We start from the raw sequence: 13,851 nt of genomic DNA, 5'->3' as shown, positions 1-13,851 counted from the left end.
AATAATGACAAAAAAGTCTCCATAATTAATGCATCACCATGGAAACGATGCTGCTTTTAAATATTTAGAGGGATGCCTACACACACACACACACACACACACACACAGAGTTCAAAGCATGCCAAGAACCCAACATTACTTTCCAGCAGTAAAGAGGAATGGGAGTGTCGTTTACTGGGTTTTATTAATCTGTTAACGTTAAAATCACGGGTTGCTAAATGATCGATGATTATCGCCCATCGCTCATCAGGGTGTCGCTGTAGGGGGTCTTTTATCGTCTCCGTGGCGACAAATGCAATCAGCAGAACATCAAACACCCGGAGAGTCTGATCAGAATGAAGGATTCCTCCTTTCCACCGGAGCGGCTCGTCAGCAGCAGCAGACACCGTGTTAATGACATCTCCCGTTAGCTTCGCTGGTTGTTGCCATGGCAACAGTGAAGACAGGAAGCTCATAGTGATCGTCTACAGTCTCACAACTTCCAAACTCCATGCAGAATGCCAGCTGATACGAGACTTTATGTCCATCGCACCAACGTTACCATAGCGACAGAACTCGTATTTTTCCTCTTGGTGTTATTTATAATAAATCCTTTTTTGTTTTTGTCATTGCCTAGTTACTGTCACTAGGCTATGATTGGTCAGCTGGTGTTTCCAAGGCGGGTTTTAATGAAGGGTCAGCTGTCATGCTACAGGCTCCAACGTGTGTGTGTGTGTGTGGGTGTGTGTATGTGTGTGTGCATGTGTGGGTTCATCCCTTCACTGCAGTGGTGAGAGCCAATCTGTTTGCTAATTACTTTTCATTCAGAAAGAGCACAGAGGGTGAGAGAGCAAACAGTGTGTATGTGTGTGTGTGTGTGCATGTGTGTGTGTGTGTGTACCAGCTGCACAGCCTCCAGACAGAGCTTATTCTGAATGAACAGACCTGCACTAACACATGAACACAGAGACCCAATAAAATGTGTGACACTGTGTGTGTGTGTCAGAACCAATCTCACTGCTCCAACATCATCCTAATTTCCATATTTACACATTCAGAGCATACACACTCTATTGTTCTTCATTTAGCAGCCTTATGAAGCATGGTTCTTCATTTTTTAAACATCTCATGTCACTTGTTGTAAAAAGTCATAAGGAGCTGAACTCTCAAACGGCGCCGCCCTGCTGGTGGAGCAACTTCACAAACTGACTTGTGGTAAATTTTAGAGCTTCATCAGATATTTTGGAGCATATCATCACACTGAAGAAAACACGTCACACTTTATACACACAGGGGTTGTGTTAGGTTGTGTTACTGTTTATTACTGCTTCTTACTGTTTATTACTGATTATTACAACTTAATAACTTAATCCTGATTTAATCCTGTTTATTACTGCTTATTACTGTTTAATTCAGTTTACCGTAGCTTCCGTCTGCTTATTACTTTTTTTTAACCACTGTTTAATTCTGAGTAGCACATTTAAAACTATTTATTACCATTTAATATTGCTTATTACTGTTTAATACTCTTCATGACTGCTTCATACTGTTTATAACAACTTACTACAGGGAATTGATTACTCTGTAATACTCAATACTGTTTCCTACTGTATAGTGTTATCACTACTGTTTATTACTCTTTATTCTGCTCATTACTGTTTCGAACTGTTCAAAACTGTTCTTCACCAGTGTTTATAATTAATCCTGTTTAATATAGTTTATAACTGTTTAATCCTGCTTATGACTGTTTCAGACTCTTCATTACTGTTTACTGCTGCTTACAGACGATTTACTGCTCTATAACACTACACACAGAGTTTATAAGCCTTTCACCTCTGTCTCTCTCTCTCTCCCTCTTTCTCTCTCTCGCTCTCTCCCTCTTACATACACACACACTCACACACATGCATACACACACACTTCATTCAAATGTTGATATAAAAGACAGATTAGACACAAGCAAAAATAATAAAATTGAAACTGAAAAATTCCAGTAGAATACAGCAGACAAACATCATAGCACTGAAGAATATTCCCCACTGTCCTTTTAACCATGAATTACAAAGTAATAAAACTCTACTACACTGCTATTAATGATTACAGGGCATGGCCAACGGGTGTGGTCATAGGAGGTGGTCAAAAGGTGTGTCCAATGGTTATGATTAAAGGTTATGATAAAAGGTGTGATGAATGGAGGTGGTTGAAGAATGGAACCAGGGGAGGACTGATGCTGTAAGAACCTGAGAAAGGTGTAATGTCACTGATAGATCACTTTAATGTGTGTGTGTGTGTGTGCGGACCTCAGAGAAACGAGGCCTGTGATTGAGCTGCAGGTCCAAGCTGACGTGGGAGGACACATTCATCTTCTAAAGTAATTACACATCAATACTGTCCATCGGAGGAGGAAGTGGGCGGAGCCAACAACCCAGAGTGCTGTAATAAATCACTCGCTTCATCATGACACGAAAGAGAGAGAGAGAGAGAATGAAGTTAAAGGCAAAGCTTAAAAGGGACATAAAATGACATGGTGATATTCAACGCACAATACTGCCATTAGTTTATCTCCACATGACTGAGGTGGTGGTCACATGACTAAGGCAAAGGTCACATGACTCGTTTTTCCACATTAAGAACAGCACTCATTTAAACATCATTACAGAAAAATCAAATCATTTTAAAAACAAAATATATTTTTTTAATTATATGAGAAGCCAAGATGAGGTTTCATGTGGAAAATCGCTTTTAGCATTATTTTGTTTTTAAAGCAAACAGAAAAACTAAAGAGTAAAATGAGGAAATTTGTAATAAAATAAAATCTAAATAAAATGTATAATTAATATATTTTTATATATTAATATATATTTTAAACAGTCCAATCAAAAATAAAATGTTTGTCAATTGGGGTTAATTGTAAAAAAAAAATGGAACAGTCTGGCAGATATTTAAAACTAAATAATTAAATAAATATTTTAAAAAAGTGGCCCCCTGTGCATCATGTCCTGAGTTTTGTGTGATTTTGTGTTAATAGTTGTGTAACAGTCTGTCACACCCACACTTCCGCTCTCAGTCTGTTCTTGATCGTCCTGCTCCTTCTTCTTCTTCTTTTTTTTTTTACATTTTGATAGACTCGTTAAACGTGGGATGTCTGATATTTCATATCCAGACCGCAGCACTGAGAGCGAGTCTTTTAAAAGCCGTCACTCGGACAGGCGTGGCAGTGTGGCGTCTCTGCCACGAGCCGGCTCGCTTCTTATTTCCTCTTCAGCGTCCTTGTAATATTTAACAGCCGATTTTTTTAATGGGATTGAGCTGAGCAGTACGATGTGCCGCTCTCAGGCTTTTTAAACATCATCCCTTCATTTTGTTATAATTACACTGGACTAGTCATCCTCGCCGCACGCCCGAGACGCACCGCATTAACATTTAAAAGAGGGGGAGAAAAGTAGCCTTAAAAAGTTCCTTCATGCTAAAAGGTCAGGAAAAAGATGGAGGATGTGCTTCAGGAAGATGATTTTTTTAAATTGTTGTGAATTAAATATAAACAAACTTTGGCTTTTTAAACTCACTTCTGGACAAAGGAAATCTTGCTGGATAGAACCTTAAGACACGCTGCAGCATTTATAGAATCCTAACCATAGGAAAAACACCAAAACTCTCCCAGCCTCACACTACATTGTCCTTTAGTCATCAGACGTGTCATTATAATTAGCTCTGTGCTAAAACAGTGAGTGTTTTGCTACGCTACACCACATATCTAGCATAACCTTAATGATGCTATCAAAACATTGTCCAGTTTGCTAGCATCACACTATCCACTCTACTGGGTTTACGAAATCCATATTTATTGCTAATCTATTTGGAAGATTAAAAAAAAACATAAAAAATGTGAATAATCTTAAATGATAAATCTGGAAAGGAAGGATGGTAAAAACACAAAATGGTGTTTGTTTGGTCAAAAAGGGTCCAGCTAGTGTGTTAGCATCTGTGTTCAGCTTCATCGTCTATTTTTGTTGTGTTTTATATTAATATTGTTCAACTCAGCTAGCTTCGGTTATCATTATTTCACACACACACACACACACACAGAATTTTGACTTTGTGTCTTTGTGTATCTACGGTTCCTTCAATATTACGTCACAACACCAAGAGCGATATAACGATTAGGAAACGTTTCTGCTGGTTTCAGTTAAATCTGTCACAACTCCATGACACTAAATTAAAAAGGGAGCAGGTTGTTGGTCTGGATTTAAAACCACCTCCAGCGCTGATGATGTGGTGAAACACTGTTATCTATTATGCCGCTGATTACGAAACCGTTTTCTTGCAATAAATAAATCTTTTCTTTTCTTACTGGACTGATATTTTTGGAGTGCCGAGCATGAAACCTCCAACTCCACAGCGCCTCAGACTCAGAAAAGCAGAAGTAAGCAGGTCACGCTCCGGGGCCAGGAGCACGTCTCTGAAGACTCTGAAGAAAGCGAAAGAAGGGATGACTGACAGCTCAAATAAACACACGGCCTTGCCGCTGCTCCTCTCCATCTGATCTGCTGTTTTTCCCCCAAACACGGCTGAAAAATCACACGTGAGACTGTAACAAAATAATCTCCTCTGACGATGTCGTGACGAGGCCTGGACACGCGAAGGTCTCTGCTGTTTTACACATCCATCAGCTTGGTAATTGTCTCCTGATCGATAAGAGCAGTGATGGAGGTGAGTCCTCGTGTTCCACGCAGGTCAACATGGCCCAGGTTTCAGCTTCACTCATTTATCAACACTCTGTTTAGATTTTCACCAAACAACGAAATGTCCTGCAGATTTTTTTTGTTAATAAAAACAAATCAGATGTAATTAAACAGAGCAGTGATTTAAATTTAGCCCCACCCACAAAACTGAGTAAGGGATAAATCTGTGATTAAGACAGTGATAAAGATGAGGATGGTGATGAAAATGGTGATGAGGATGTGGTGATGATGGTGAAGAAGATTTGGTGAAGATGGTGATGAAGATGATGATGAGGGTGGTGGCGAAGATGGTGATAAAGATTTGGTGAAGATGATGATAAAGATGAGGTGAAGATGGTTATAAAGATTTGTTGAAGATGATGAAGATGATCATGAAGATGTGGTGAAGAAAGATGATGGTGAAGACTATGATGAACACTGTGATAAAGATGGTAATAAAGACACTGGAAAAGATGGTGATGAAGACAAAGATGGAAACAGAGACGGAGATAGTTGTGTAAACAACAATGGAGAAAGACGTGTGAGGAATGTGAGGAAGACACTGATGCTCACAAAGGTGTAGACAGTGAAGAAGATGATGGTGGAGACGGTAATGAAGGCGATGGTGCAGATGGTTATGAAGGTGATAGTGGAGATGCTGGTGGAGACGGTGGTGGAGATGGTGGTGAAGGCGGTGGCGCCGTTAATGCATCTAGAATCTTCTTTTCCATTTCCACAGTGAAGGAGCTGTCAGACATGCGATCAGACTGCGGTGTGGAAAAGCAGGCTTGTTTACGGCGTCTCGCTGATAAAATCTGAAGACCGACAGTTCGGCTCAATGGGACACAACGCTGCTAATTAGAGAGTGGGGTTAAAGTGTGTGAGTGCTCAATGTGGCCAATATGGGACACTCGGGACCTAATGGAGACGTTTAGCAACGTATTCGTCTACTCAGCCTCCTTCTCTAACTGAGAGAGAGAGGGAGGGAGGGAGGGAGAGAGAGAAGAGGGAGAGAGAGGGAGAGAGGGAGGGAGTGAGAGAGGGAGGGAGTGTGAGAGAGAGAGACAGAGAGAGAGAGAGAGGGAGGGAGGGAGGGAGGGAGGGAGGGAGAGAGAGAAGAGGGAGAGAGAGGGAGTGAGAGAGGGAGGGAGTGTGAGAGAGAGAGACAGAGAGAGAGAGAGAGAGAGAGAGAGAGAGAGAGAGAGGGAGGGAGGGAGGGAGGGAGAGAGAAGAGGGAGAGAGAGGGAGAGAGGGAGGGAGAGGGAGGGAGAGAGAGAGGGAGAGGGAGGGAGAGAGAGAGAGAGAGAGAGAGAAGGAGGGAGGGAGGGAGGGAATGAGAGAGGGAGGGAGGGAGAGGGAGAGTAAACAGTGGGAGTAATGAAAGGGAGTGTGAGGGTTTATTAGGGAAGGACTCGTTGATGTGATTAACGTCAAACGGCTGCTGAGAGTAAACACGTGTCTGAGGAGCGAGAGAGAAAAGCGAGGAGCAGAAGTTACAGATCGATACGCAATCTCAAAGTCATCACCTCCAAATGAAGCTGAAGATCGAGTCAATATTCGTCATCTCGCGTCACAAATAACGGCTGAGCGATATTATCGCCATATCACACTGCAGAAAAGTCAGAGCTACTGTCAGAGCTGCTGGTACAGGAAACGCATCAACACCTGAACACCAATCAGAAGTCAGCAGCTCAGGGGTGTAAATAGAATTAAACATTGAGGCTCTGCTCCTCTGTGATGCTCACCTTCAGGCAGCTCAAATTAGAATGCATTAATTAATCAGTAATTAATTCATAGCACTGAATTTTAGGGAGAAATAATGAAGGTAAAAATAAATAATGGCACCATCTCTGTACAGTAGCAGTGTTTATCCAACAGCAGTCTGGATCATTAACATTAAAGGGAAAAGGCTTCATCCAAACCAAAATCTGTCTGTCTCTCTGTCTGTTTGTCTCTCTGCTGTCTGTCTCACTGATTTGCCTGTCTCTCTCTCTGTCTGTTTGCCTGTTTTTCTGTCTGTCACACTGTTTGTGTCTCTCCCCATTTGTGTCTCTGTCTAACTCTCTCTGTGTCTCCCTCTCTATCTGTCTCTCTCTGTCTCTCTCTCTCTGTCTGTCTCTCTGCCTGGATCAGATGAAGCCTTCGCCTCTGGACTGCGCCTTGATGTTGTCCAGCTGTGATCTGTGTCTCTAAACGTATAAATAATTAAAAATAGTGTTGTGAACAGCAGGAAGAAGAAAACCGCAACACACACACACACACACACACACACGCTCTTGTTCTCCTCAGGGCTGGTTGTTTCCATCTCACTAAACTCGGCCGTGTCCCAAGAAGGCGTCTGATTTGAAGCTCAGTGGCTCTTTTAGTCCTGAATGAACCCGGGGACGAGGTGCGTGAAGATACGTGAGAGATCTCCAGCAAAGGGGAAAAATATCGCTAAATATATAAAAAAAACAATGCGCTAAGTGAGTTAATGATCCGAAGCTAGATTAAAATCCGTTCAGCAAGACAGGATCTGATTCGAAAGGGTTTTAAAACGGACAAATTCACACACTTACTAATCAGATTTATACACCATGCTAGTTTCAGTCGATCTAGCGAGAGCTAATTCATGCTAGTTCATTTGGATTCAGGGTTGCTAATGACTTATTTAGGACATCGTGAGATCAAGCAGTCAGCTAGACTGTAAATAACAAGAACGGAAATAAAATTATGGCTGGTGTAAATCCTGATCCTACGGCTGCGTCTCTGGCAGGACGAATTAAAGCCCATCCAAGGAACCGATCCTTACAGCCTCCTGAGACTCAACAGCAGATTGTAGAAGAATCCTTTGGTCAGGAATTGATTTTTTTCTCTTGTAAAGTGGCTGAAATCGTGCAGTCTGTAGCCGGAATTTGTGTTGGATGAATGTGAAAGATGCAAATTAAAACCGATGTGGAAAAAAAGCCTTGCTTACTGTAGCAGACAAAATGGTGTGTATTTATTCAGTGTCTTGTGCAGTTTAGGGTCACACACACACACACACACACACACCTCTGTGAGACAGGTAAAGGTGTGAGGGAGTTCCCTAGGACTTGAGGGAGCTCATTAGCAGATGGAAACGTGTGGCGTTCAGGGCCGGTATATCTGCAGCGCTGCTGACGAACAGCTTTTGATGTGAGGAAGCTGTTAAGTTCAAGCAGGTGATTCATTACCTGCAGTGCTCGTGTTAGGTGTTTGTGCGTCTGTGTGTGTGTGGACCCTCTCTTTCACACGTGCAGCTTCATCAAATGCACATTAAATAAAACAAGTTCATAAAAATCACACGTTTTAGCTTAACACGTGTCGAGGATGGGGCGAGAACGTGGAGTCCGTCTCTTTCTTCAGCTCGTCCTCACTTAATCCTTATTATTCAAAAATACACTACTTTAAAACGGTGAGAACTCTGTTGCTTGGCAACTGGGAAACACACCAAAGCACCAAGTAGGGGCTTGGATTCATGAGGAGGCCTGGTGAGATGATTTAGTGATTGTGCTAGCTAGCTAGCATCCAGTGACACTGGAAACTAGACAGAATTGTCCAGAATATTAAGTTTTCTCTCTCTCTGATTGAGTATGTTGTAATTTCCTGCATTAGGCTGATGGTTAGCCATGCTGCTGCAGCTGTTACAGGAAGTGTGCTGGCATTAACAGTGAAAAATCACTACAAGTTTTAGAGGTGAAAACTGCGACAGCGTTTTGTCTCACAGCGTGAGACATCTTAGCGTCAGGACTTGGCGGCAGCGTGAATCCCAGGCTGTTATCAGATGATCGCTGGATATTCAGACTGATTGTGGCGAATTTTCTGGAGAACTCGGTCGTGCACTCAGACTTTCCATCATCTGCATATGACATTTAGACTCAATTAGCGTCAAACGTGCAAAAGTTTATTGGCAGGAAATGGTATGGGAAGAATGGTCAGACTTGGGCACCATCATAAACCATGTGTCTGGCATTAAGCTCTGCTAATGCATCCGTATAAATAATGTAATATCCTTCTGATCTCATCATCTAATGCAGCAGAGGAGAAGAAACGGAATGGTGGTCGGCTTTAAGGTGTAGGATAACAGCACGGAAATGATGTTATAGCATTAGCTGAAGGTAGTGTGTGTGTGTGTGTGTTAAAGAAAACAATCGAAAAATGTTTAAAAGATTTAAACACGTAAGTAAACATTGCTCAGCGCCATCAAGCTTTCTCTAAATTATAATATAAAGATTTCTCCAGGTTCTAATATCAACACTTTTAGAGAGACGTTAAATTGGTGTGGAGGAAACTGAACCCAGACTTCACCTGGAACCACACACTCTCACAGCAGCTTATACGATTAAATCACATCACACGTATCCGATGGAATTACTGCTTGCAGTTGAGATGATTTTAAAGCATACGGTAAAGCGATATAAGTGATATAATGTGATCATGGAGCCAAGTTTAAAACTGTAACGCGCTCAAGCGGAAAACTTTGTCTGATGGAAAGTTCTACACTTTACTCACCGGAAATAATGTTTTAAAATTGTTTTTATTATGTAACTGTTAGAGGAAGCTAGCAGTTGGTCTCAGGATGTAGATGCAGGAGAGTTCTGTATGTTAATCGGTTAAAATAATGGATAATGATGTGCGCAGAATGCCACACATTCTCTCCCAGAATTATTGGCACCCTTTATGGAGAGGAGCAGAAGAAGAGCAGTGATGTATAAATGGAATAATGCGCTCAGGAAGCACAATTTTGTGAACTCTTATTCAAATTCTTATTAAACTGAAGGATTTTAATTAGTGTAAAAAAGAGGGACCTGAGGTCTGACTGGTTACAGTGACCTTCCATCATGCTCTGATTGGTTATGATAACATTATTATTATTAACACAGAACACTGATCCGGTTGGTTTTAGTGGAGGGGAATTGGTAATGGTGGTATTTTAGGACAGAAGAGTTTCTGGAAGGAACAACAATCAGGAACAAGTGTGATTGGTTACAGTCACATTTCGAGTGAGAACTAGGATCTGATTGGTTACTGTAGCATTTTAAGCAGGAGACTCAACTCTTAGAGGCACTTAGAGAAACCTGATTGTTTACATTACAGAATGGAGCTATGATCTGATTGATTACAGGGAAATTCTCAGGAGGAAACTGTGTTTCTATTGGTTACAGCAGAATTCTGTTAGATTTCAGGAAAACAAAATTTGATCATTACAGAAAAGAGGAAGTGGGATCCTATCGATTATGAAGCAAAGTGAGATGCTGAGAGAAGTGAACTGCTCTCCTATTGGGTAGTAAAATATTTCAGGAAGGATCTGAGATCCTGTTGGTCAGGAAGGGAACTTTGGTCTGTGAAGGGTTTCAGGAAAAGCTCATTAATTAAAGATTTGCTTGATTGCTTGATTGCTTCCAGCTGTATTCCGTGCAATCTGATTGGTTACGGATATTTGAAAATAAAAGAATGAACACTTCGATCTCCCACTTGGACCGGTTCTAGCAGTTTTAGAAGTTTTGCTTAAAATGGCTGCCGTCCTGGTGAAGGCACTAACTTCATGCACTCCTCCTTTTCAAAGCGGTGCAGAGCAAGAAGCTCATCCCACTGCGTTCCTCCCTCTCGCAACACGTTAAACTTTAATCAGCCTGCAGTCCATGCAAGAGTTTCCCAAGACAACACACTCTCACACACACTCGCAGCTCGGAGGGAATGCATATAGCGTTTCTGCACAAATCTAACGCTGCATCCCTCTGCATTATTTATCTCTGGAGGAGCTGCTCATTCACTTTATATTGCTCCATCTTACATCAATCTGCATCTCAAACTCCTCCAGCCACAGAGCCATTTTGGAAAAAAAATCCTGCCATGTTTCTCAAGATTGATTAAAAAACGCTGATAACCTAATTTCATAGCATGACTGCAGTGTTTTAAATATACACCTGTACAGTGAGCAGGTGACCTACAGGGAGTGTGATGTAGGACACATCACTCATCACTACAGCTAAACATCACTCCAGCACCACGGCAATAGCAGATACATGCCCGCTAATCAAGTAGCCAGTTTGCTCTGTAAGGAAGCAGATCCTTAAAGTCCGAAAAAATTGTCCACGCACAGCACTAACTAACTTGTATGCTAATAAACTAGCTTGCGGACTAGCTATGTTCCACAATTATCCACTTACATCACAAAGGCAGGGGTGTGTTTAGCCTGAAAGCACTTAGCTTGCTAACTAGCTAGCATACCTAATAGCTAGCTTGCTGCACAAGGAAGACCTCACATGACGATTGCAGGTTTGCTAACTAACTAGCGTAATTAGCTACATCACTGACTAGTTAGCAGGATTTATTCAAACATAAACATAAACTCTGCTTAGCTAACTGGCTAGCAGAGTAGCTGCATTAGCTGAATGATGAGAGCAGGGACCTTTTTTAGGTTTTTTTAGTGGCTTAGCATGCTAACTTACTGAAAATCTTAAAATCTGACTTTAAACGTCTGAGAAAAAGGAAAATGGAGGACAGGAAAAAAAAAAAAAACTCCCCACATCTCCTGTGCATTTCCTGTGTCTGCAGATCCTCCTCCAAATTGTGCCTTCACTTTGCACACTCTTGATATGACACACACACACACACACACAGAAGCTAAGATGAACCCGACTCAGTTATTTTCAGACTCAAGCTCTCAGTTTATTTTATTTTTTTTAAAAAAAAAAAAGCAATATGGAGGAACAAAGAAACGGAAATCAGAACCAAACCAAATGTTCTTGTTCCTTCTGTCTCTCGTGCTTCATTCACAGTCTACAGGATTCTCTGTAAATATGAGTTTTTAACCTCAAACATTTTAACCTCAAGAACAACAAGTCAAATCATAATTAAAACTTGAAGCTGAGTGTCTGACTTGGTGGAGAAAGGCCAGCTCCAGAGGTCAACAATGGGTAATTCGGAACTTTTAATCATCATTAATGAAGCCATATATATGATTAAGATGAACCTGTAATTAGTCTATAGACACTGGGAGCTTTGTGTGTCATTTTAATGTAAAATGTCTGGAAGATACCAAAGCAGGTGTGTAGGGGTGTAACATAATGACACGCTCTCTCTCTCACTGCATCACAGGAAGTGGGTGTGGCTTCAAATCATAATTATTTATTTATTCATCTAATGTATTCATCTATTGATGTAAAGAAACAACAACGTCTCCTGGTTAGATAACGGTTATGTTATACAATATCCATCTAAGATTTATTTTAGTTTTTCAGTTTGTTACAGAAAAATCAGAAAAGTTTGCTCTGGGAATCTGCTACGAGGGAAGAAGTGCTGCTGCGAGTCAACATGGCATCCTTCAAGTGTCGCTTATCCTTTTCAGAGATTTTACATATTTAATAAAGGTGAATTGTGATGAGAACCATGCACAATAATCCTACAAGTTAATATAAGGGAATTGATTTGAAATCATTTTTAGACACCCAGCAGAGCAACGCTGGTGTGTTCACAGCGTGGGTGATACGGAGAGGCGGCTCTATAAATAAAATCATTTCTTTGGTGAACTTCAGGCCAGATTGTATAGAAACATGGCGTTATCTTGGAGCTAAAAAACAAACAAACAAAACGCCTTGTCTTCTGTTTGAACCTGTGTAAAAGATGTTATTAGTCCAGTCTGAATATTCATATTCCTTACACGATCACTGGTATTGGAAAGCCTTTGGTGGAAACGGTTTAGCAAGTGAACGCAGCATGATCGATATTCCAGCACATTTCTCTCCACTTCTCTGTGTTTACAGTGTGGCCCTAAGGATTTTAGGAATAAAGTAGCACGGTACAGGTGTTGGGTTAAACAGAGAGGCGGCCATAGTGAACAGGACGCAGCGTCGCTGAGTAGTGAACACTTCACCGAGGTGATAATTGGAGCACTACACTAGAGTGTGCACTGAAACAGAGCTCGCCTTGTGCACCGACATGAATCCCGCCTTTGACGGAGCGCCGGCTCACCAGACCGGACCGGCATGTAAATGTGGACCACATCACCACGTCTGCACCATCCTTCATCCTGCTCTCTGTGTGTGTGTGTGTGTGTTAGATTTGGTACCATTGCTCCTGTCCTATTTCACACAAATGACATGCAGGTGCAGTGAGAGGATGATATGAGGATGAGGATGAAGATGTTCATCATCATCATCGTCATCATCATCAGGTGCAAAAAGATGGGGAAAAAAAAGAGCCATTGTTGCGTTGCCAGGCAGAAATCCTATCAATCACGTCTCATGATTCAGGTCGTGATGTCAGAGCGCTTTGAAGCGAGCCGACCTGATAACACGTATTATATGAATATATTAACGTGTGCGCGTGAGCTTCAAAAGCAACAGCAAACGACGTTTTTAACCAAAGCGGATGTCGCGTATTTTTGTTGGTTGTATTTTTTAAGGAAAGCGATTAATCCTTAATGAAGCACAGGCACGGTAGAGGTGCGCGAGACGAGATCGATACACTAACGTTACATGACGGAGAATCACACACACACGCACACACACACACACACACACACACACAGACAGAAAGAGAGAAGCGTTTTGCACAGCTCTTACCTCCCGGTGTTCGGTGTGCAAGCTGACGTTTTATTCCATCATTCCGTGTATTTTAGTGCGCGCTGTATTCACCTTGCCTCTTTTTTCCCTCCAAAAAACCCCGGAAAGAATCCTCTCCTCCTTCCCTCTCCTCTTCTTCCTCCTCTCTCTCTCTCTCTCTCTCTCTCTCTCTCTGATTCCTGCAGGCTGATGATGGAGGAGAAGCGCAGATGAAGCGCTAATAAGAAGCAGAGCCGCGCGCTCAGGAGAGAGAGAGCGCGCGCGCGTGTGTGTGCGTGTGTGTTTGTGCACGGCGCGCGTGTGAGATTGCGCGTGCGCGCGCGCGTGGATGTGTGCCTGTGTGCGTGCATACGTTTGTGCGTGTGTGTGTGTGTGTATACCGCATCAGCAGCTCTGTTCTTCCTGCGGTCTGATCTACATTCCGAAAAGCACGGACATCGCAACACACGCACACGCACACACACACCCACGTTCACCTGTCTCTCTCTCTTTCTCTCTCTCTCTCTCTCTCTCTCTCTCTCACACACACACACACACACACACACACACACATACACACAAACACACACGTGCATACACCATCT

The 13,851-nt window shown here is 42.0% G+C and overlaps 1 protein-coding gene across 2 annotated transcripts in view; it reads right to left on the bottom strand.

Annotated features, from left to right (window-relative positions):
* The window catches only part of nlgn2b (neuroligin 2b), a 54,756-nt gene extending 41,164 nt beyond the window's left edge, over positions 1–13,592 (bottom strand). The window contains exons 1-2 of one of the 2 annotated variants that reach the window (XM_058412747.1): positions 13,268–13,592; positions 2,280–2,429 (exon numbers count right to left, since the gene is read on the bottom strand). The gene's annotated coding sequence lies outside the window, so the exon portion shown is untranslated. The remainder of the gene's footprint in view (positions 1–2,279; positions 2,430–13,267) is intronic. The other variant, XM_058412746.1, reaches the window with a different exon arrangement.
* Positions 13,593–13,851: the final 259 nt, after the last annotated feature.

This window comes from Hemibagrus wyckioides, linkage group LG16 (genome assembly GCF_019097595.1).
Source record: "Hemibagrus wyckioides isolate EC202008001 linkage group LG16, SWU_Hwy_1.0, whole genome shotgun sequence".
Taxonomy (NCBI): domain Eukaryota; kingdom Metazoa; phylum Chordata; class Actinopteri; order Siluriformes; family Bagridae; genus Hemibagrus; species Hemibagrus wyckioides.
The sequence above is the reverse complement of the archived record's forward strand: the minus strand, read 5'-3'. Positions and strand labels throughout refer to the sequence as shown.